The sequence below is a fragment of the Geotrypetes seraphini genome, chromosome 2 (assembly GCF_902459505.1).
Source record: "Geotrypetes seraphini chromosome 2, aGeoSer1.1, whole genome shotgun sequence".
Taxonomy (NCBI): Eukaryota; Metazoa; Chordata; class Amphibia; order Gymnophiona; family Dermophiidae; genus Geotrypetes; species Geotrypetes seraphini.
The window spans coordinates 10,636,613-10,657,634 of NC_047085.1; the positions used below are offsets into that span (position 1 = coordinate 10,636,613).

Below are 21,022 nucleotides of genomic sequence, written 5' to 3' on the forward strand. Positions count from 1 at the left end.
CCTGCTATCCTGAGCTCCTTTTGCACTGATTTCAGGCAGGCATATATTCAGGAACAGTAGGCATTCTATTGGGGGGGGGGGGGGGGTTAGCTTATGCCTTTTTATGCCAAACTACACTGGCTGCCGTTTGGGGCCAGAGGATTTTTTTTAAATCCGGGTGTGTTTGTTATAAAGCCCTTTTTTGACTACTACCCTCTTATTTGGTATCATATCTGGAATTGTTTAATTCAGAAAAGCATACCAGGAATTCGGGCATGTTTATTTTCCCCACCCCTAGGGGTTGTCACTATAAAACATTCTTTGATTGGACTTTAGAATATCAGGCGGGGAAAGCGGATTCCTGGAGAAGCCCGCTGATTGCTCAGGTGTATTCTTATCCTATATTTAGGTAATTATTAAAATCTGTTTGATAACCAAGAATGTTGATCGTCAAGCTTCTTAATGATTTTATCATGCCATGTTGGTAAATTTTTCTTTACAATTAGGTTGCATTTTAATCGAGATATTAATACTTGTATGTTTAAGTTGTATTTTTAACCATGATGTATAATTCTGCCCATAGAAATGTGTTTACGATTGTATTTATCTACTGTTGTGAACCACCTAGAACTAATGGCAGGGCGGTATACAAGAAAATAAATTATTATGATTATTTTCAGTGGTAGATTAAGGTGAATTACTTTCAGGTATAGCAGGTATTATTGGGGGGGGGGGGTTAATTTATGCCTTTCCAGAGGTAATTTAAGGTTAGTTACATTTCAGGTGAAGAAAATGTTTCCATGTCCCCAGAGGATTCACCAAAGTGCATGTCCCTTTCTATGCAGTAAGTACTATGTAGAAACCAAAACCAAAACTGCAGACCATGTGCAAGATGGAGGCACTGTTTATTACAATATTAATGCAGTATGGTGAATATACCACCTTATTACCAACCAGGGGTTCCCTGGTTGGTAATAAGGTGGTATATTCACCATACTGCATTAATCTAATATAATAAAACGCTAGGCCGTGCATGCGCACTTCCTATGCGTGTGCCGGTTTTCCGTGAGCTGTAGCGACCCATAGGAAGTGTGCATGCGCGGCTTACGGTCTGGCCTGCTCCCTGTTGAAAGACGCAGCGGTGGCTACTCTCACGATCCCCGCCTGCGTTCCCTCCCTTCCTGTAAGTTGGCCGTCCCTGCCGCCGTGGTTCCCTTGCGCACCAGTGCTCCAGTATTGCTCTTGGCGTCTCCCTTACAGTAACTTTCAGCGCAACCTGAGGTTAAGGGAACAATTGGAACGGTTGGGGAGGCTGCACCAGAGACACCAGGACCCCTTAATATATGAACAATTAGTTAAGGCACGGGCGGAGCTCTCCCTACTGCAGATGGAGGAATATGAGTTTTTGAGGACACGTTTGCGGCAATCGGTCTATGAATATAATAATACACCTGGATCTCGCTTGGCTCGGTTGATTAAGCTGAAACAGGCGAGAGCGGCTATTACTCAGATACGGGATGCGGGAGGGACGGTGCATCGGACTGACTCAGATATTAGATCAGATTTTCTTAAATTTTATTCTGATTTATACAGACCCTCACAGGGGCGAGATCCGGCTGTTATTGAACAATACCTTTCACAGATGCGGCTTCCTCGGCTTTCGGATAAGGACAGGGAATTGCTCAATGAGCCTATAGAGTTAGGGGAGGTCTTGGGAGTCATTGCTGAGTTGAAGTTAGGGAAATCGCCGGGCTTGGATGGCTATACTAATCAGTTTTATAAACTTTTCCGGGAGGTCCTGGCTCCGTTGCTGGTTCGGGTTGCGAACGGGGTGAGGGATGGCTCTTCGTTGCCGTCCACCATGGGGGAGGCTGGGATTTCGGTCCTACTTAAACCAAACAAAGATCCGATGAGCTGCGGGTCTTACCGACCGATTTCGTTACTAAATACTGATGCAAAAATCCTTGCTAAAGTGTTGGCCCTTCGGTTGGGGAAGGTATTGCCGTCTTTGGTACACTTGGATCAATCTGGATTTGTGCATAATAGACGGGTAGGTGATAATATTAGACGCACTTTACACCTTATGTGGGCTGCTCAGCGGACTTCTGCTAAAGTAGCTTTTCTGTCGATTGATGCCGAGAAGGCTTTCGATCAGGTTGACTGGACTTTTTTATGGCAGGTGATGTCGAAGATGGGGTTGGGCGTTTTCTTTTTGGCATGGGTACAGGCCTTTTATGCAGCTCCAAAAGCTACTGTGTGTATTAATGGGATTTATAGTGACTTTTTTTCCATTGCGAGGGGTACTCGACAGGGGTGCCCTTTATCTCCTCTGCTGTTTGCCCTTTCTATGGAACCTCTGGCCATTCGTATTCGGGAACATGGTGACTTGATGGGGTTACGAGTAGGAGATATTGAACATCGTATTGCACTTTTTGCTGATGATGTATTATTGTATGTTAGGGACCCGGAAGACTCGTTGCCATTCTTAGTTGATCTCTTTTTAGAATACGGGCAGCTTTCGGGGTTCACGGTAAACATGGATAAATCTGAATTGTTGAATGTAACCCTGGGGGAGGAGGATCAGCGTCGTTTAGCTGTCCGGTTTCCTTTTCGCTGGGCTCCTGGGGTCATTCGCTATCTGGGAATTCATTTACCGACCGATCTAACTCAATTGTATACAACTAACTATGCTAGAATTATTCAACAAGTTAGGACTGATATTCAACGCTGGAATGGGTTTTGGTTGTCTTGGTGGGGTCGCATTGCAGTGTTGAAAATGAATGTCCTACCCCGGTTGCTCTTTCTCTTTCAAACGTTGCCGGTCGCAGTCCCACATTTGGTGTTGAAGCAATTACATGCTTTGTTTTTTCGCTTTATTTGGCAGGGGAAATCTCCTCGTATCTCCAGAGCTGCTTTGTGGGCAGCTAGGGATAGAGGGGGACGCGCGGTACCTAATTTATTGTGGTACTACCGGGCTGCTCAGCTGCGGCTATTATTGGATTGGGAGATTGCTGATTTTAAGTTGGCGGTGCGTATTGAACAACATTTTGTGGGACGCCCATGTTTGAAACGCTGGCTTTGGTCCTCCTCTATTGATCTTGAGCGACTGGCGGTCCCAGGAAATCCGTTTTTGGAACATCTTCTGGGAGTGTGGGGGGTTACTAAACGGCGTTGGGGGGCTGGGGTAGGCCCCTCGATTCTTGGTGCGGTGCGCGGTGAGCCTCTGTTCCCGGCGGGTGGGGAGAGTTCTGTGTTTGTGCGGTGGGAACGGTTGGGGTTGTCTACCTTTCGAGATGTGCTTCAGAAGGGGGTCCTGGTGTCTTTTGAAACATTCCAGATTAGTGCGGATTTGCCCAGGGGAGACTTTTTGGCTTATTCTCAGATACGTCATTTCCTTCACTCTCAAAAGTGGGATAGGGGACCCATTCAATCTCTAGATCCCTTCGCTCACTTGTGGGTCACTCTTCGGAACTTACCTAAACCCATTTCTGTTCTTTACCAATATATTCGGGGCTCCTTTTCCTTTCCGGCTCTCTATCAACGGGCTTGGGAGGTAGACTTGCACTGTACCTTTTCTGTTGAGGAGTGGTTTAAAATTCACATCGAAGTGGGAAAAGCCTCTTCTTGTGCACTTATTAAGGAAAATGCCTATAAAGTAACCATGCGCTGGTATTACACACCTGCCCGTCTCCATCGTATGTTTCCTACAGTATCTGCCTTATGTTGGAGATGTGGGGTGGATAGGGGGACCTTTTTACATATATGGTGGGATTGTCCAGTTCTAAAGCCCTTTTGGAGGACTGTTGTGGGATGTTTATCACAATTGTTACAGATTTTCTTGCCTTTTTCTCCACAGGGATGTTTATTAGGCCTTTATAATGTTAGTCTGTACTCTTGGCAGACAAAGCTCCGACGTTGGGGTTTGGCGGCAGCAAAATGTTTGATTGCTGCCCATTGGAAACAGGGACTGGCACCTACTCATTTGGATTGGACTTTGAAGCTTCAGTTTATTGTTCAAATGGAATTATCTATTGCAAAGCGACATGGGTATTATTATACTTACACCAGGACTTGGACGAGAATAATAGAAAAAATCGAATCTTTACACTAAGCTTTTTCTGGGGGGGGAGGGATTGTGTCCAGGGGGACTTCCCTGAAGAAACCACAGGAAGTCCCTCTCTGAGGGTAATACAGTTGGTATGATGGGGGGGGGGGGGGTTTTGTGGAGTTCTGATTGATGATATGTATTGGGGGCTGTTTGGGTTCTGTTGGGAGAGATTTCTGCTGTTTGTACTGCTGGGGGAGCATTCTGTGACTTGGGAGCTTTTTATATGCTTGCTCTCCTATCTGTTGATGTCCCTGATATTTATATTCTGGTTTGTATAATTTTCTCAAAACTTTTTCAATAAACATTTATTGATTAAAAAAAATAAGGTGGTATATTCACCATACTGCATTAATCTAATATAATAAAACGCTAGGCCGTGCATGCGCACTTCCTATGCGTGTGCCGGTTTTCCGTGAGCTGTAGCGACCCATAGGAAGTGTGCATGCGCGGCTTACGGTCTGGCCTGCTCCCTGTTGAAAGACGCAGCGGTGGCTACTCTCACGATCCCCGCCTGCGTTCCCTCCCTTCCTGTAAGTTGGCCGTCCCTGCCGCCGTGGTTCCCTTGCGCACCAGTGCTCCAGTATTGCTCTTGGCGTCTCCCTTACAGTAACTTTGCCGTCGCCGCGATATAGGGACTCGCAGGTAGGAGTGCGCATGCCCCTACAGTACTCTCTCCGCTCTCTCTCTTCCTCCCCCCCCCCGAGGCAGATGTCGACTGCGGCGGCCCGAGTCGGATGTTGGCCGCGGCGGCCCGAGTTGGATGTCGGCCGCAGCGGCTGTTGGCGGCTGCAGGCCGCTGCAGCCAAACCCGGAAAGCATTTTAACATAAGTAGGGCATGGAGTTCAGGAGGAAGGTATGGGGGGGAGGAAAATGCTGCACAGGGAAGTGGGGTGGGAGGGAAATGCTGCAACACACGGAAATGGAGGGGCAGAAAAGGGGTTAATGGACAGGGGAAGAGGTGCTGATGAACAGGGAGGGGGGGCAGAAAAATGAAGACAGGCCTACTGCTGGACAGGGGGAGCAGGAAGGAGGTGATGATGGACAGGGGGAGGTAAAACAAAGGGAGAAGGGCTTCTGCTGGATAAGGTGAGCAGTGATGGGGTGGTGGAGGACACGGGAGGTAAAAGGAAGGGAGAATGGACAGGGGGAGCAGGCAAGGGGTGGTAGTGGACAGCCAAGGAAAAAAAAAAAAAGACAGACAGAAATACAGAAAGCGGCTAAGGAGAGAGAAAAAAAAAAAAAAAAAGACACACACATATATATTCTAGCACCCGTTAATTTAACGGGCTATAAGACTAGTATTGTAATAAACAGTGCCTACATCTTGCACATGGTCTGCAGTTTTGGTTTTGGTTTTTGCTTGGTGTTTGTTTACTGCAGATCCCGTTGGATTTTCTTTTTATGTAAGTACTATGTAGAACATAGGAATAGTCTTACTGGGTCAGACCAATGCTCCATCTGGCACAGGATCCCATCTTCACAGTGGCCAATCCAGGTCACAAGTACCTGGCAAAATTCCAAATAGTAGCAACATTCCACGCTGTCGATCCCAGGGCAAGCAGTGATTTTCCTGCTGTCTGTCTCATTAACAGACGATGGACTTTCCCTCCAGGAACTTGTCCAAAAAAGTCAAACAAGATGCTTGATTAAACAAGGGATGGTTCAACCGATTATGAATGTTTTATTGTAAGTCCACCTAGGTTTTAGGCGGATAATAAATATTTTAAATAAAATAAATATAATGTCTCTGTATCGCTCCATGGTGCAGCCTCATCTGGACTATTTCGTTCAATTCTGGTCTCCTTATCTCAAGAAAGATATAGCGGAACTAGAAAAGGTTCAAAGAAGAGCGACCAAGATGATAAAGGGATGGAAATCCTCTCGTATGAGGAAAGACTAAAAAGGTTAGAGGTCTTCATCTGACTGAGGGGAGATATGATTGAAGTCTACAAAATCCTGAGTGGAGTAGAACGGGTTCAAGTGGATCGATTTTTCACTCCGTCAAAAATTACAAAGACTAGGGGACACTCAATGAAGCTCCTGGGAAATACTTTTAAAACCAATAAGAGGAATTTTTTTCACTCAGAGAATAGTTAAGCTCTGAAACACATTGCCAGAGGTTGTGGTAAGAGCGGATAGCGTAGCTGGTTGGACAAGTTCCTGGAGGAAAAGTCCATAGTTTGTTATTGAGAGAGACATGGGGGAAGGCACTGCTTGCCCTGGATCGGTAGCATGGAATGTTGCTACTCCTTGGGATTCTGGAATGTTTTGTTACTCTTTTTGGGATTCCGGAATCTTGCTATTCTTTAGGATTCTGAATGGAATGTTGATACTCCTTGGGATTCTAGAATCTTGTTACTCTCAGGGATTCCGGAATCTTGCTATTCTTTAGGATTCTAAATGGAATATTAGTACTCTTTGGGTTTTTGCCAGGTACTAGGGACCTGGATTGGCCACTGTGAGAACGGGCTACTGGGCTTGAAGGACCTTTGGTCTGACCCACTAAGGCTATTCTTATGTTCTTATGTCTTAGTCACGGAGAGAGTCTAACTCAGCATACGCTGGAAACTTGGTGCACATCTGCCAAATTAAGTGTTGCTTGTTCAGTACAGGCGGGACTTGTGCAGGACACATCTTCGGCTGGTGGGGCTTGGCATCCCTGCCAGCCGTGCGTGCAGAGGGGGCACAGGCTTCCGAGGCCTCCTCCCCTATGGCTACACCACTGTATCTCTCTAATACAGGGGTGTCCAATGTCGGTCCTCGAGGGCCGCAGTCCAGTCGGGTTTTCAGGATTTCCCCAATGAATATGCATGAGGTCTATGTGCATGCACTGCTTTCAATGCACATTCATTGGGGAAATCCTGAAAACCCGACTGGACTGCGGCCCTTGAGGAACGACATTGGACACCCCTGCTCTAATATGAAGACTTCCCCCACTATAATAAGGAGACCATTCCTCTAATATGGTCCCTAGACTCCTGGCCAGTTGCTTTAGCCTATGGAGGGACATTGAGAAATGCAAGTATTGGGGCTCCCTTCTCTCTCTCCCCCCCCTTTCACCCCAGAACGAGCGGATCCAGTTACAATAAAAGTGAAGAAGGGGGAGGGGACAGACGTTCACAGGCTGCCTCTGGGGTCTCCTGTGGGAAAGGAGGGATTGGGGGTTAGAGGAAGAGAGAAAACCATTCCAAGGTTACATTCAGGGCCAAGAAATCTAAGCAGGAACAAGCTTCCTCTTTGGAGAACAGGAATGTAATCTGTGCTCAAATAAACAGTTCACTAGAAGAGATTACAGGGGCCATTATTAAAGGCTTTACACTTGGATCATATGAGCTGAAAAAGAGTACAACAGGCAAGATAAGAGACTTTTCAGAGCACCAGCAGTTCCCACCAACTCTCTTACCTGCGGCTCCTAATCGCTCAGCTTTTCCCTCTCTTTTTCTGCCATAAACATTTAACTCATAACATGACATAAGAACATAAGAATTGTCGCTGCTGGGTCAGACTAATGGTGCATCCTGCCCAGCAGTCCACTCACGCGGCAGCCCCAAGGTCAAGACCAGTGATCCAAATGAATCCAGTCTCAATAGTTTAGCAGGAACCTGTCTAACTTTCTCTTGAAACCCTGGAGGGTGTTTTCCCCTATGACAGACTCCGGAAGAGTGTTCCAACTTTCTACCACTCTCTGGGTGAAGAAGAACTTCCTTATGTTCGTACGGAATCTATCCCCTTTTAACTTTAGAGAGTGCCCTCTTGTTCTCCCTACCTTAGAGAGGGTGAACAACCTGTCCTTATCTACTAAGTCTATCCCCTTCAGTACCTTGAATGTTTCTATCATGTCCGCTCTCAGTCTCCTCTTTTCAAGGGAGAAGAGGCCCAGTTTCTCTAATCTCTCACTGTATGGCAACTCCTCCAGCCCCTTAACCGTGTCCTTCTTCATGTATGGCGACCAGTGCTGGACGCAGTACTCCAGGTGAGGGTGCACCAACGCCCGGTACAGCGGCATGATAACCTTCTCCGATCTGTTCGTGATCCCCTTCTTTATCATTCCTAGCATTCTGTTCGCCCTTTTCGCCGCCACAGCATGTTGTGCAGATGTCTTCATGGACTTGTCAATCAGAACTCCCAAGTCCCTTTCTTGGGAGGTCTCTCCAAGTACCGCCCCGGACATCCTGTATTCGTGCATGAGATTTTTGTTCCCAGCACAACTTTATTCTTCTATACCGCCAACAATCAAATGACTTCTAGGCGGTTTACACAGAGGAGAAACTGGACAATCGGTGAAGGTGGAAGAAGACATCTTCTTCTTCAAGGGTCCCGCGGCAACAAGGGGGCATTCGTGGAAAATCAGGGGCGGGAAACTGCACAGTGACACTAGGAAGTTCTTCTTCACTGAAAGGGTGGTTGATCGCTGGAATAGTCTTCCACTTCGGGTTATTGAGGCCACCAGTGTGGCGGATTTTAAGGCCAGATGGGATAGACATGTGGGATCTATCCGCAAAGATAGATAGCGAGGATCACTGGAGTGGGCAGACTTGATGGGCCGTGGCCCTTATCTGCCGTCTATTTCTATGTTTCTATGTACAAAGTATTGAGAATAAAAGTACATGTTATCAAAAGTATAGACAGTATAAAATTATTGTTAAAATTAAAACTTCAGTTAAGAAATGAATTTATCAAACTCCATAGCTTTTACAAAATTCTCCCTCCCCATCTTCATCTGAATTCATAAGGGAGTCCCATGAAGCTGGCTAAAAGGAGCAGCTCCGGGGCTGTTTCCAGACCAGGTTTATGATGTAGCCTGTTAGAGCTAAAAACGCTCGTTAAGACCGTGCAGGTCGCTGTGGTCCGATTTTTTTGGGCTGATTTCTAAGCGGAGATCTGCCATAATCCCATCTGATCATTCGTACAGAAACCGTCTTTCACACGCGAGCAGAGCTGGCAGGGGAAGCCGTCTTCTGCCACTCAGCTGCTCGGGGCTTCTTTTTTTGTACATGTGTTACAGCTATACTCGCTCGAGGAGCGCAGAGAGAGGGGGGACATGATCGAGACGTTCAAGTATCTTACGGGCCGCATCGAGGCGGAGGAAGATATCTTCTTTTTCAAGGGTCCCACGACAACAAGAGGGCATCCGTTGAAAATCAGGGGCGGGAAACTACGAGGTGACACCGGGAAATTCTTTTTCACTGAAAGAGTGGTTGATCGCTGGAATAGTCTTCCACTACAGGTGATTGAGGCCAGCAGCGTGCCTGATTTTAAGGCCAAATGGGATCGGCACATGGGATCTCTTCACAGGGCAAAGGTAGGGGAGGGACATTAAGGTGGGCTGACTAGATGGGCCGTGGCCCTTATCTGCCGTCTATTTCTATGTTTCTATGTTTCTAAGAAGAAAAGCAAAGAACGATAAACTCTGCACAAAGTCCATCAGCCCAAAACAAGCAGAGATGACCAGAGTATTCGGGCTGGCAAAAACTTGAATAGGTAGCTCACATAGAACACACTTCATACGAACCTGACACGGGCCGTATGTCTGCTTCAGGGGCTCACAATCTCCTAAAAATTGTAATACTGTATGAAGTACGTTATTTAGGATGTGTACCAACGAATAAGCTGTGCCAGCATCTCAGCATTATCAAAACAAAAGTAACTTTATTGAAAGTTTTCAAATACATTACAGACAAAGGGAAACTGACATAATTAAGTCAATGCAAACATAAGAAAGAGATGTTACTTGTATCACTTTATGGTACAGCTGCACCTCACCGTATCTAAAGAAAGATATTGTGGAATTAGTAAAGGTACAGATAATAAAAGGGATGGGGTGACTTCCCTAAGAGGAGAGGTTAAAGAAGCTTGGAGAAGAGACACCTCAGGTGTGATAGGATAAGAGACCTATAAAATACTGAATGGAGTGAAAAGGAGAGATGTGAGTCGCTTGTTGACTCTTTCCAAAAATACTAGGACTAGGGGACATGCAATGAAGCTAAGAAATAGTAGATTTAAAACAAACCAGAGAAAATATTTCTTCACAGAACATGTAATTAAACTCGAATCCGCTGCTGGAGAATGTGGTGAAATTTAGCTTAGCGGGGTTTAAAAAAGATTTGGATAAATTCCTAAAAGAATAATCCATAAGCCGTTATTAAGGTGGACTTGGGGGAAATCCACTGCGTATTCCTAGGATAAGCAGTATAAAATCCGTTTTACTACTTGGGATCTGGGTTGGGCACTATTGGAAGCAGGATACTAGGCTTGATGAGCCTTCAGTCTGTCCCAGGATGGCGACTCTTATGTTTAAAATGAAAACTATATTGAAAGAACAAAGAGGAGGAGATGGGAGGATCAGATAACATTAAACATTGATTTGTTTCAATGCTGGACCCAACACGAAATTCATTTTATATCACAAGTAATAAATGAGGTCAGGTCAAATGAAATCCTTTGCTTCCTTGTGCCAAGAGTTTGCAAATTATGGGGTCCTTTTACTAAGGGGTGTTAGCCATTTGAGCCTTCGTAAAAAGACCCCTATGTCTCTTCAGTGCTCTCTGCCTCACTTACGATGAAAAGATATGAAGCTCTTACAGAAAGGTACAGCTTCCATTATGAGATGCTATCATAAAAGCTTAATAGATAAGGTAACAGAACTACCGTATGAAAGATATGGAAATAAATGGCAGCAATAAAATATACAAGACTTTATCTTAGACCAATTTAGAAGATGACTCAAACCTATAAAGACTGTAAGATTGGGATCACGCGACGCTATGCTCAGGAGCAGACGGTGATTCGCGTCTCTCCTGCCGCCGGCCTGGAATCGCCCACTATCAGCTGCTTTTTTCACCCCTGTCCGATCGCTGCTTCCCTGCTTGGGGCTTCGCCGTCGCGGCGCTGGTGCTGTGGAGTGCGAGCGGGGCTGTGTGGCGGCTAAATCGATAAGACCGCAGAGAGATCGCGCCCGGCTCGCTGAAGGCAAAATGGCGGCGGCCGCCAGCCCAGCGGGGCCCTCCGCTTCGCCGTCGTGGGTGGCGGAGATCACCATGGAGGTCACGGTGGCTTTGGAGTCTGTGTTGGAGAAGAGGCTCAAGCCGCTGGATGACAAGCTGGAGCGGCTGCAGGGGAAGCTGGATGGAGTTGGCCGTGATCTGGAGCAGTTTCAGAGCAGGGTCGGCGAGGTGGAGGACCGTGTGGATAGAGTGGAGCAGGCTCAGCGCCAACAGTTGCAGCGCCTAGAGGCCCTGGAGATCAAGGTGGATGAACTGGAAAATCGGGCCAGAAGAAATAACCTTCGTTTTGTGGGGCTCCCAGAGTCTTTGGTGGAGTCGGACTTACAGTCTTTCATGGAGCGCTGGATCCCGGAGTCTTTGGGGCTCTCGGCGGAACTGGGCCGCTTCCGGGTGGAGAGGGCCCACAGGATTGGAGCTCGGCGGGATGCTGAAGCCAGACCCCGAGTGATTATCATCCGAGTGCTCAACTTTGCTTATAAGTCCGTGATCCTGCAGGCGCTGAGAGGGGGTCGTCAGTTGACCTATGAGAACTGTAAAGTTTTGTGCTTTCAGGACTATTCTCCCCTTGTGGCTTAGCGGCGCCGGGGCTTCAGCTCCGTTTGTTCAGCCTTGTTCACTCATCGGATCCAGTTTGCTTTACTGTACCCTGCTCGATTCCGTGTCTCCCAGGGTGGCTCTGTTCGTTTCTTTGAGTCCCCATCGGCAGCCTGGGATTTCCTCGCCCAGCTGGATGGCGGCGGTGGCCTTCCATCTTCCACTGCCCCTTGACCTGCTGTTTGGATGTTGGGGCTGCTCGTTTGCTGGCAGTGACATTTGAACCTGGGGGGCCTTTATGGTATTGGCTTTTCCCCCCCTCTCCTTTTTCATCACTTCTCTGGGGGGCACCTTGCCACCCCTGCTTGGAGCCTTTGCGGGGAGTACGCAGAGCTATGGAAGTGCCCTGCTCCCTCCGAGGTCCTTTGGTGGGCAAGCTGCTGCTTTTGAACTGTTCCCCTGGTTGCCTTTGTTTGCCTTTGTTCCTGGTTGGGGTCTCTCTTGGACTGTTGATTGGACTTTGTTTGGGGCAATTGGGAGACAGGGGGGGTTGAGCTCTGGGGGTTTGGTTGTGTGGGTTGGGGGGATGTGGAGTGTTGGGAGTGCTAGGTGAGTTGGAGTGATGAGTGTATCCGGGAGGGGTGGCTTGGTCCCTGGGGGGGAGGGGTTCGTGTGAGTACGACCTGTGGTGGCCTCTCCCCTGAATCTGTGTGGGGGGGACTGGGGTCTCCCTGAGGCGTGTGGGGCTGGGTTGTTGCTGTTTGAGGGTATGGTTGGGTTTTGTTCTTTGCTACGGGGGTAGGGTGTTTCATGGGAGCTTTTAGTGTGGGTGGCCCAGGTAGGCTGGCGTCTTCACGTGATGGGTCCTCTTTTGAGGATCGGTTTGGGGAGTTATTGGGGGGTTGGGGTTTGGGTGGTGGTGGGGGGGGAGGTTGGGGTTGGGGGTTGGAGTGGGCTAGTTTTGGCTCAGAGCGGAGGGATGTCGGTTTTTCTTCTGATCCGGAGTGGCTTGGGGGAGGTTGGTTTGGTGGGACACCACTGTGTTCCGGAGCCCACTTGCTGGGACGGTGCTCTGGAGTTCCCATGGATTTTTTCCATATTTGTTTGGTGTTTTTGTTTTCTGTTTTTCCATGGTTTGAGTGGTGACTTGGAATGTTGGGGGGGTCACGTCCCCGGTGAAGCGTACTAAAATTCTTCAAGCTTTACAACGCCTCAAGGAGACACACCTTACTGCGGCGGAGCATGCTAAACTCCAGTGGGGTTGGGTGGGTACGTGCATGGCGGCTGCTGGTTCCAGTCGGAAATGCGGGGTGGCTATTTTGGTTCATAAGGGGGTTGCTGCTCGTCTGGATACTGTGGTGGCTGATTCTGAGGGCCGATATATCTTTTGTAAGGCTCAAATCGCGGGGTCTGTGGTTCTTTTGGGTAGTGTTTATGCTCCAAACACATACAATCGGAGATTTTATATGCGTTTACAGGCGATTCTTTCACCCCATCAGGGTCTACCGATGTTGTTGGGGGGGAGGATTTTAATTCGGTTTGGGACCCCTCTTTGGAAAGATCTACTGCGGTCCCTAATCGTCGGGCTCAGGGTGGTAGGGGGCTCCCCTCCTTCTGTCAGTTCTTGGAGTTGGAGGACATTTGGAGGATTTTACACCCGACTGAGAAAGACTTTACTCATATGTCGCTGAAACGAATGAGGTCCGTTTCTTGGTCCCGAAATCGTCCTGCAAACATTCTATCATCTATTTCAGATGTCTGGAGGTAATTCCCCTTAGAAAGAAAGATACGCAGACAGAGTTCTAAAGGGATAGCCTGTTTTATTATTAGTCTGCATTCATTTATATATCTTCAGTGGTATTAGCAGATGACGTAAGTACAGACCATATCTAGTGACAGGATACATAGGCTTCAAAGAAGTAATCACAAAGGAGCAGGATATGTACTTCATTGTTTAAAGCTAAAAGGTATAAAAAGCTTCCTTTATCTATTTCAACCGGTATATAGCAGTGGGGGGTCGAGCCTTCATTGTCTGAGAGCTAACTTCGTTAACATAAATTAAATGACCTCTTCCCAAACCATTAAGAGAGTAAACACGAACATTTACTTCCAGCATGGACAGAGACAGAAAACTTATCCTTTAAAATGTGTCCTTTCAATCCCCTCTTACGTCATGAAAATGACATCATAAATGCACAGCAAGAGTGTGGAGGGAGAGATATTCTAGATATGTCTCTTGAGGAGGGGTTTTAGGGGCTGTAATATGAGTCAAACAGCGCAGGAACAGTCTAAAAATTACATAAGCAACAAGAGTGCAGATAATAATAAAGATTATAACAATAAGAAGGTCTTTCACCCACCCCTGCATCCAAATAAAAAATACAGATCCCAAGGATTAGATAAACCAGAATTACGTTTAAGTTCAGCAGAGAGGTCTTCTAATTTTTTAATGGCCATAGTAACCTTACCCGTGGGACCTGCATTGTCAGGAATAAAGGTGCAACAGGATAAAGTATTTTTGACACCCAACAAAGTGTTGCTGATTATAATAAATGTAATGAATCCAATCAACATTCTTATTGATAATAATAAGGGACTCAAACCTAGTCTTAACCTGGTCTCGGTGCTTGAATTCATCTGGGACCCCTCTTGGGACCCCTATCTCATCTATGTATAGCTAAAGCGCACTGGCCTATCTACTGGCTGAGTAGTTTAACACGGAGCCGGAGGTCTCCACAGAGCCAGTAAATATCACCTAAAGCAAAATCTAATGCAGCAACAGTGAAGCATACCTATAATTTCCAAAAAGGAATACTAGGCTGTAGTTAAATTTCCAGTATGCCTCGGACAATAGTTTCTGATTAATACATTAACACATTTTAGCTAATCATGATTTAATCAGGACTACTTGAAACCGTCTTCCTGCCCTCAGGGTCTATCTGCATCCCCATGCCAGAATCAGATTGATACAATTTCCCATAGGCCTTGGCTGACACCAGCTATGCCAACCGAAAATGCTGAACGCCTGCAACAGCTATGCTGACATCTTCCATATTCTTTGAAATGAAAGCAAACTTGTGGTACCTTTAGCCAGCTTGCCTCGCTTATGCCTTGCCAATCTCTAATAATATATCAGCACGTCCCCTGTACTGCAGAATCTCCAAGCTATGAAGATAAACAGTTCCCATTATGAGTTCAAACCTCTGTCTTAGGTTGCATAGGTCGTATCTATATCTTACCCGTCGTTGAGCGAATGAACGGTGCATAAGGGATGCAGGAAACTTTCTCAGGAGGCCCAGGCAAAAAGATACAAAGATGTCATAAGAGAGTATGTAAGTATGGGATATGGGATAAGATTATCTCTGACCCTGGTAATGGTAATGCAATAGGCCATGCTAAATTAAAACCAAATTAGAACCAAATTAGCAAGTGTCAGAGAAGATACTGGAAATTCATGTATAACTGCCTTAAAAGCTAGAAGGAACCTTGTGAGAAAAGAAATGTACACGTGTTTCACTCTACAGCAAAGGAGAATCATAACAATACATAGCAAAATTTGTAGAATAGTTAAGATAGGGTAAATTAAAACATTAAATACATGGTTTGCAGTGGGCGAATACTCAAAGAAAAGTTCCCAAACTTGAGACATGAGCATCTCGGAGCAAATTTTGTGCAATCTGTTCATTTTCAAAAGTGATAGTATGATTCACTTCTTTGGAGGTTTTCTTAAGTTGTTCAATAAAGTTCAGCAGCTTATGAAATGTCTCATTGCCCATACCAAGAGGTAGTAGATGTACAGCATATGAAATAAAGTCTGGAATGTCCATAGAATAGGTTAAATAGGTGGAATTGTACAGCAAAGCGTTCTTAGGAAGGTGGCTATATCCGATGAACAGGTAACATTGTGTAAAAGTCTTTGCAGTCAGGGTACAGGAAGATGAATTACAGTCTCTTTAAACTGGTGAGATGCACGCTTGGGATGAAATGTGCACAGGATCTGTGTTCACCCTTGAGATGAAATGATGTCTGTGCATACAGGGAGGGATTTGAAAAGAGTCCTGATATCATTCAGCAGCTGTACTTCAGTGTGATCCAAATAAGAGATAGAAAACGGGAGAGAAACCATGTTGCCTGTACTGAATGTAGAGAGAGAGAGAGAGAGAGAGAGAGAGAGAGACCAGGTTGCCTGTACTGAATGTGGCAACATGTGACAATATTAATACATTTACTTGTTATAGTTATGGCAAAAGAGAGACAATATTCAAGTACTTAAGGTTCTTAATCAGACATTCCAAAAAGATATGTTTTTGTGTGCTGCATTTAACTATTATGGCAATTCAGAGAGACCATAATTCTGTACTGAATATATTAAAAAAATTATGTCAGAAATGTGTACTGAATGGTTCATATCTAGTGAGCACCATAGAATAAACATGTATAGATATAGAATAAAACCTTTTCTTAAAAATATAACCCCTAACTAAGCTACATTTAGCAAATGCAAATTATAGGGAAAAAAATAACATTGCGCATTTGGGCTAGTAAAAAGTGGAAAAAGAGCTAGCTCTAGAAATGGCCAATATTATGTATCCTGGGGTACCCCTCAAATCAAAACAAGTAGACAAAGCACAGACCACATGGCACAGACAAAATACAAAACACATAGCTCTAGGCTTCAAACTATTCTTCCATCGGTCAAGTGTTCATAGCTGAACTTATCTCTGGAAATAAACACATTGTTATACAAAAACAAAACAGAGATGAACACATGAGTAAAGTATATGGACAAATAATGCATAGCATAACCATCTCATATTTAGAAAAGCTAATGTCTCTTTGGATCGTCTTTATCTCTGCAGTGACAAAGAGGATCCCTTGAAAACACCAGAAATATCCTTATGCTAAAACTGGGATGGACATGCATATATCCGAACCGCTGCTAAGAAAAAGAAAAGAAAAACACATTTTGCAACATCCTAATTTCAGCTAAAACAATAGGAAGGAATTTTTTTCCATTCACAAATGTGCCAGCTGTGGCTTTCCAGATTTTATCTTTAATAGTCCTGTTCATGCATTTGACAATACCGGAACTCTGTGGGTGATATGGGAGATGAAATTTCCACTCAATGCGGAGTGCGATAGCTAAATCTTTGCATACTCTGGAAGTGAAAGCAGGACCATTATCTGAGTTGATGTGTGTGGGACATCCCCACCTAGGGATGATTTCGCGAAGTAAAATGTTCACCATAGTCTGAGCAGTTTCATTTGTAGTGGGAAAAAACTTCAGGTTATCGGAAGAACATGTCAACAATAACAAGGGCAGCTGGTATACAGGGTTTCCCCTCTTTGCACCAAAGTCCGTCCGAAGGGCGGCTTTGGGCACCGGCCAGATGGGCATTGATTAAGCCAGTGACCAGGGTCTCCGCAATTAAAACATCCAGTACTTCTAGATGGATTATTACCATCTCAATCGGAGACAGGGGCCCGCCCCCTACGAAACCCGTGACCCCCCTCTTCCACGAGGAGCGGACAGGCGCGGTCCCCAGGTAGGTAGCTGGCCCTGATAATGCAGGATTTCCTGAGGCTTAGAGATCTCAAAGCGTAGGAGAGTGTTGTGTAGTGGTTAGCGCTACAGCCTAAGGAACCTGAGGTTTGGGGGTTCAAACCCCGCACTGCTCCTTTTTCCAATCTGAAATTCTGCACAAGAACTAGTGGGCCATTCTGAAATCATTTGTTTGACCAGAATCTGCAAAGGAGAACGGAGGTTAGAAAGGAAAGTCTGAATAAGTAGGGAATCCATATTTGCATGGGCACTGAGACCTGCCTCTTAGGTCCAGGTTTCATTAAACCTCTTCCACACCTATCAAGCTCTGTCTGCAATCCTGATCGAATCACATTGGATTCCTGTTACTCATCGCATTACCTTTAAAATCCTACTTTTAGTTTTTTAAAACACTGTCTTTGAACGAACCCCAATTCATTAATAACTACTTATTCCCCATAGTATATCACGTTCTTTAAGATCCATAATAAAAAACTCTTAACAATTCCATCACTGAAAGTTATCGGAACTCGTCATCATAATGATATCTTCTCTGTAATGGCCCCACAATTATGGAACACCTTACCTCAGCATTTAAGAGAAGAAAATGACCTAAACCATTTTAAAAGCAATCTGAAGAGCTTCCTTTTTAAAGACGCCTTTAATTTATTCCCTATTCCTATTGTTTTCACCATTCATGTCTTCTTTTGTGCTTTATTAATACAATTGTAGTTCTGCCCTTTCTTCCTTATGTATCTGTTAGTTTGTATGTCAATATGTCAAACTCATGTAATTTACTATAAATAAGCATATGTGTACACCTTTTGTTTTTATTTGTAAATCGCTTAGCAAATTAAATTAAGCTATTCAATAAGTTAAAAATAAACTTGAACTTGAATCTCACAAATTTCCATTTTTTTTCTTGCTCTATCTGTAAAACTGATTCTGGCCCCTGTATTAATTAAAGTTAATTTATCCTGACCCTCTTTGGTAGTAATAACATTGGGGCGGCCGCAAGTGCCCAAAATCAAAGGCGCCACATACCTCAAGCTGAATTCAGAGTCTGACTTCTTTCCCTTATCTTGCGTCTCCAAAATTGAGTCCACAGGAAAGTGATAGGAGTCCGGCAGGGCTGTGAAGGTTTGAGTGACCTTGGTATTTAGATACAGAAAGTCAGGACATCCCTATGCACTAACACTGTTTTTTTTTTCTTTTTTTTGGCTGTCAAATCACTTTTTACTCTTTCCAATTCTATCTGCATTGTATCTCGATCCTGTTGCAATGCATTATATAAAGGCATCACTAAGAAAGAAAGATAACGCCTCCAAATTACTCAAAATACTGCCATTAAAATCATTTCAACTTAAAAGCTCGCAAATTTGATCATGTCACACCACTTTTGATTAACTCCCATTGGCTTCCCATAGATCATCGATTTACTTATAAAATAATGTTACTGATACATAAAACCATAGCTTCCGGTCTACCTGATTTCATCAACAGGTTATTAATCCCCCACAACCTCCATCGCACATTACATTCTTCTTATCAAAAACCTGTTATCCATTCCCTCTTTAAGACACATTGGCACCATGCATACTAATATCTTTTCTGTGACGGCCCCTACTGTCTGGAACTCAGCACCAAATTATATAAGAGAAAGTTCATCACTTGATAAATTTAAAACTAGCTTGAAGGCCTTTTCTTTTTAAAGACGCATTTGGAGTATAAAAGTCCTTTTAAGGACTGTAATGGGACTTTGCTCCTTGCTTTTCTTATTCATTTTAATCTTTTCTACAAAGTGCTAGATTATTTATTTTTTGTTTCCTCCCTTTTGTTTTGATCCTTCTCTCTTTCTTTTTCATTATAATTAGTTTTGTTTTTAAATATATGCCTTTCTGACTGTCTGTTTTAATAATTACACAAATGTATTTCTACCCTTTTTCATTTTGTTTCGGTAAGTTCCCCAAACAAACCTGAAACCTACTTACAGGGAGCTCTTCTACGTTTAAAAGTTTCAGAAACCATATTCGTTCTGTCCACTGAATATACATTAACATTTTATAACATTTCCAATATTCTTTTATCATTCTTAAAAACTTATTTCAGACAATTTGTCTATGTATCAAACAAGCTGCTGAAAAGTTCTCAGCCGGCCTACAAACAGTGCTGAAAACTAGTCAGCCTGCTTGTCATTACAACAAAGGAGAAGGAGGGGCTGCCCTCCCCCTCTTCCCGCCAAAGACTGCCACAGAATCAGAATCAGATCTCCGACTCCAACTCAACCACTTCACCCATACCACACATCCACAACCTGGTTCACTCACATTCAATTCATATTAAGCCCTACAGGGTTCACCACTTTCACCTACCCTATTCAACATTTACATATCCTCTCTAGGACACACACTGCAAAAACCAAACCTGATCTATTACATATATGCAGACGACATCTCCATCCTAATCCCAGTGAATAGCATAACAAATGAAACCTCAAAATACATTACTCATATAATGACCGAAATAGAACATTGGACAAGCAACTTCAAACTGAAACTTAACACAGAAAAAAACAAAAATCTTCCTTGCAAGCCCAACGGATAAAATTGCCAATTCAACGCTACATATAAAAGACCATGATTACCCAATTACCAACACAATAAAAATATTGGGAGTCACATTGGACACACACACCTCACTATGATTGAACACACGAATATTGTGGCAACAAAATGTTTCACGATGTTATGGAGATTAAAGACCATCAAAAAATACTTCGACCCACTATCGTTTAGATTACTAGTGCAGTCACTAGTGCTTTCTACCCTGGACTATTGTAATATCGTTTATTTGGGTATCATTCAGAACTCAGCTGTCCACTTGATATATGGATTAAAAAAAGAATGACCATGTCACCCCACCACAAACCACTGCACTGGCTGTCAGTCGAGGCAAGAATAGTATTCAAGTTCTCCTGCATATGTTTCAAGCTAGTTTGGGGACTAGCACCTACGTATCTACAAACCCACTTTGCACTCCACAACCCAACAAGACAAACCAGAAACAGCTATCTTTTTTGCATACCCAAGCATAACCGATTGTAAATACAAAACCTTTCTGGACAGAACCTTCATGCTCCAAGCAAATAAACAACAACATTGGCTAGACAGTCACATTAATAAAACCGAACTGACCTACAATGCCTTTAGAAAACTCATAAAAACTACCCTATTCGACAGATACATCACCTAAACAGAACCTCACCAAGTACTCTTTCTTTTCACAATGCTCTCTGAAATCCTAATTCTTGCTGTTTCTGAATCTCTAAACAAACTGTACATTGTAATTTTTTCCCTTTTTTTAGGAAAGCTGCGATTTTTCTTTACAGGTCCGCTCCGAAATTCTTAGCAAACATTATATTTTGTAATTTTGATTCCTAATAGTCTCTGTACTCTGTCCTAATAGTCTCTGTACTCTGTACTCCCTCCACATATTGTAAATCGCTGAATGTTCAGCTCTCTTAAATGTAAACCGCCTAAGTGCCTTTATGACCCATAACCAAAAACAATATCACAATGCAGGAATTTTTTCAATAACAAAAACAATATAACAATGCAGAAATTTTCGCTTACCTTACCTTATAAGCGAGGTACATTAATAATATACAATATAATCTTATACTCTATAAAATCTTATCTAAGCGATAGAAGAGAAAAGCGCATGCAAAGAATGGTACAGATGTCAGAATGCGCAGACGTTTCTATAAATCCACAATAGAGACTTTCCAAAAGTCTTCACTTAATTTCATTCTTCCCGAAAGAATGGCAGCTGCTTATTTTCGTGGTGGGAGCTTA

General features: G+C 44.2%; 1 protein-coding gene across 1 annotated transcript in view; it reads left to right on the plus strand.

Annotated features, from left to right (window-relative positions):
* Positions 1–21,022, plus strand: part of LOC117356049 — a 191,373-nt gene that overhangs the window by 77,587 nt on the left and 92,764 nt on the right. The window lies entirely within an intron of this gene.